The sequence below is a fragment of the Neofelis nebulosa genome, chromosome 2, assembly GCF_028018385.1.
Source record: "Neofelis nebulosa isolate mNeoNeb1 chromosome 2, mNeoNeb1.pri, whole genome shotgun sequence".
Taxonomy (NCBI): Eukaryota; Metazoa; Chordata; class Mammalia; order Carnivora; family Felidae; genus Neofelis; species Neofelis nebulosa.
The window spans coordinates 148,550,988-148,555,124 of NC_080783.1; the positions used below are offsets into that span (position 1 = coordinate 148,550,988).

Genomic DNA, 4,137 nt, shown 5'->3' on the forward strand with positions numbered 1-4,137 from the left:
GGTTCCGTCCCCCTTGCTAACAAACCTTGTCCCTCCTTGCTACATTCTGTGCTTACCTCGCTGACCCACCCACCAAACACGGCACACTGCAGCCTCCCTCTTCTTGGCCACAACATTCTCCCAGTCTCACTTCTCCACCAGCCTAACTCCTATTCTTTCTTCAAAAGTCAGAGTACTGTAGCCCCCTCATCCGCGGGGGGATACATTCCAGGACTTCCGGGGGATACATTCCAGGACTTCCGGTGGATGCCTGAAACCACAGTACCAAACCCTGAATATACCATGGTTTTTTCCCCCCCATACATACATACCTACGGTGAAGTTTCATTTATAAATTCGGCACGGTAAGAGATTAACAACAATAACTAATTATGAAATAGGATGGTTTTAACAATATACTGTAATAAACGGGACTATGGTCTCTTTCAAACTATCTTACTCTACTCACTCTTCTTGTGATGACGTGAGCTAGTTAAATGCCCGCCTGATGAGATGAAGCGAGGTGACGGACGTAGGCTTTGGGACGCAGCGTAGGTTACTATTGACCTTCTGACATCGGGTGGGGAGTGAGGATCATCTTCTTCTGGACAGGGGCTGACCACAGGTCACTGAAACCAGGGAAAGCGAGACCGCAGTTAAAGGGAAGACCACTGTATGTTTTACAGGCTTGAGCTGCCTCCATGAGCCTCCAGGACTACAGAGAGCTCCTGACCTATGAAACCATGATCCTGAAGGCTGGCCTCAGACGTGGCACTTAGGTACTGACATGTGACCTACTCTCTCTTGCCTCTAACTTTTTCTGCATATATTTTCAACTCCGCTGGGTAATGAGTATATTGAGGGAAGGAATCATATTTGTTTGCATTCCCTCCACCACTGAGCCCAAAACTGTGGCGGCTTTTCAACATATATTTAACTTTTTTTCAATTTCTGATGCTCTCCTCACATGTCCAAAGAGCATTAGGAATAACAGTCCTCTACTTTAAACCACTTAACTATTCCCCCTGTAATTCAGGACAGGTTTGAGCTCTGAAGACAGTGGGGTTCTAGTTAAGAACCAGAGTGGAGTTTTAGTTAAGAAAGTTCTCTTCTGAGAATTGATTGCTTCACAGAGTGTTGGGTTCTGGGTTTACTTAGAGAAGGAGAGGACAGAATAGAAAAGGCAGTAGTCTCCTAAATGGATCTTTCAGTGTCACTTCATTGTTTACTTTGAGGTGGTCTTATACCCAGGAGAACAGATACATCCATATTCAGATTCAAATTCAAAAAGCATAGAGCTTTTGAACAGGGAGCTCTGGTTCATGAGGGTGTCCTGAGCACTGGTATCTGCTTCCCCTTCCTCCATAGGTCCTAGGGAAGTTATAGAAAAGAGATGTTTTAAAATAACGAAACCAAACCTATTCAGGAAAAGTGGGATTGCCATGTCAACAGGCTAGAAATGGAGGAATTCATGGAAGACAGCACATGGGACCGGGGTGACAGAGAAATGAAAAGTGAAGAAAACAGCAAGGAAATCCTGGACAAGTTCCAAGTTCAGAGGCAACACATGCAGAGCTGGAGGGGGGGAGAGGGAGGTGGCGGGTGGGGAGTGAGAAATCATAAGAGCAATTAATTAAAAGAACTACATTTGGAACAGCTGAACCAATGAGGCAAAGCACTCCCCACACCCTATGCTTGCAGATCAGCTAACAATTAATAGCTTTTGCGTTCTGGGTGAAGCCTAGAGAATTATTCCCTGGAGAAGGAGCAGGGCCCTTTACTGGGGCTGGGCATTGAGGTAGAAGCAGGGCAGAGCCAGAGACAATTCTGGACTTCTGTAACAGCTGCCAGGAAGAAAACAAAAGCAAAGCCACTCTGCCTTCAGCAGGATAACCAGTCATCCTGGGTTTCCCAGTACGTTCCAGTTTACGTTATAATCCCCACACAATCATTAATAAGCAGTTTTCCTTTTATGCTCAGGAAGTCTCAGGTTTTTTGTCGTTGGTGGTTTTTGTTTGTTTGCTTGTTACAGGGGAAGTTTGGTTCTATTTACAAGGTGAGAGAGTGAAGCAGACTGAGAAACAACGTGTGGACCCACCGAAGAGAGCAGGAGGCATGGATGGCAAAGCCCAAAGGAGGTGACGAGGGAAAAGACCCAGATTTGAGGGAGAGAGTGGCCACAGGCGGAGATAAGGGGAAGAAGCCTAGAGTCTAGGACAACTAGTCTGAGATCTTCTGCAGACCCCAGCTGGAAGTGAAGCCTGGCCCAGAAGGCTCCAGCTATTTTAAAACATAGGTTTTATTCTCTGCTTCAGATTCTGTGTTTCCCTCTCTCTCTGCCCACCCCCACTCACGCTCTCCCTCTCTCTCAAAAATAAATAAACATTAAAAAAAATATTTTTAACGTAGGTTTTATTCTTATTCAGGTATGATGGGATCAACAAATCAGGAGATGGCCGGATGCAAGGAACTTTGCCTCTCTTGCAAATAGCCAGAGATTCCAGGTTCCAGAAGTTCTGCAGCATCATATCCTTGTTCCGGCCTCTCAGAGCCGGGTTCAGCTGCTGCTCCTCTTCCTGGGTGAAGTCCATAGCCACATCTGTGAGTGTCACCAATTCCGGGGCCTCGTCATCCAATGGCTGGGCAGCCCATGGTGGCTAGGGACAGGTAGCCAAGTGTACCAAATGTCTCCATTATTACTCCATTGAATGATAAATTATGTAGTAATCTTATCCATGAGCGAAATATACACTGAAGCCATGTTTCTCAAACCAGAACCCAGGCACCAGCATGAAGACAGTCCTCCCCAGACTGGTCTGGCTGTGCAAATCACCATCTGTGCAGAGGGCTCTGATGTCATTTGGGCAACACAAGACATGGATGCCATGATTAAAAACACAAATGCAAATGGAGGTTCTGATCCTGCTTGCCAAACTAGATATTCCAGAATCGACAACTGATATTTTAAAAGATTATCGTTAAAATGAAAACCAAATTTGAAAATTGTCTTAAAGGACTCATGAACTCCTAAGAATATATATGGAGACACATTCTTTTTTTTAATGTTTATTTAAATTTTAGTTACTTAACATCCAGTACAATATTGGTTTCAGGGGTAGAATTCAGGGATTCATCAGTTACGCACAACATCCAGTGCTCATCATAACAAGTGCCCTCCTTAGTACCCATCACCCATTTAGCCCATCCCTGCCCATTCACTTCCCTCTATCAACCCTCAGTTTATTCTCTATCATTAAGAGTCTTTTGTGGTTTGTTTCCCTCTCTCTTCTTTTTTTACCCTCTTCCCATATATTCATTTGTTCTGTTTCTTAAATTCCACATATGAGTGAAATCACATGGTATTTGTTTTTCTCTGATTGACTTATTTCACTTAGCATAATACATTCTAGCTCCATCCATGTCTTTGCAAATGGCAAGATTTCTTTCTTTTTTGATGGCTGAGTAATATTCCATTGTATATATATACATCTTCTTTATCTATTTATCAGTCGATGGACATTTGAGCTCTCTCCATAGTTTGGCTATTGTTAATTATGCTGCTATAAATATCAAGGTGTGTGTACCCTTTTGAATCTGTGTTTTTGTATCCTTTGGGTAAATACCCAGTAGGGTAATTACTTGATCCTAAGGTAGTTCTATTTTTATTTTTTGAGGACACTTTATACTGTTATATGGAGATACATTCTAAGGATTATTAAATATTTAAGGAAACTACAAAAAAAAAGAGAGGGAACAATTTGCCTCACAGAGAACAGTGATTATTCAGAAAATAAAAGATGACTTTATATAAATATTCAACTACTTTCAGAAAAAATTCAAGAGAATAATGTTTCCAATAACAAAACAACGTGCTGTTTTTCTTAAAGTGCTCAGAGAACAAAATAAGAGTTCTTGAAATAGAAATACATAATGTCTATATCATAAATCCACTGGGTAATCTGCCTAATTGAATGTGTTATAGATGACAAATGGAGATCTAGAAAACTCCACGAAATCTCTCAAAATAAGACAAGATGTCAAATATGAGCAGAGAGAAGAAATTGAAGAGATCAGTAACTGGCTAGTGGGAATTCTAGAAGCATAAGGAAGAGCCTACAGAAAGGAGGAAATAACCAAAGATGTAATACAAGAAAAGTT

At 42.1% G+C, this 4,137-nt stretch overlaps 1 long non-coding RNA gene across 4 annotated transcripts; it reads left to right on the forward strand.

Moving 5' to 3' along the window:
• Positions 1–218: 218 nt before the first annotated feature.
• On the forward strand, positions 219–3,392 carry LOC131493389 (uncharacterized). 4 transcript variants are annotated; one of them, XR_009252618.1, is made up of 3 exons: positions 219–261; positions 666–768; positions 2,045–2,321. It is a non-coding gene; the product is annotated as an uncharacterized LOC131493389 (long non-coding RNA). The 4 variants fall into 4 exon arrangements; XR_009252617.1 differs by lacking the exon at positions 2,045–2,321 and adding an exon at positions 2,406–3,392 and having other exon boundaries at positions 258–344; positions 666–758; XR_009252616.1 differs by having other exon boundaries at positions 258–344.
• Positions 3,393–4,137: the final 745 nt, after the last annotated feature.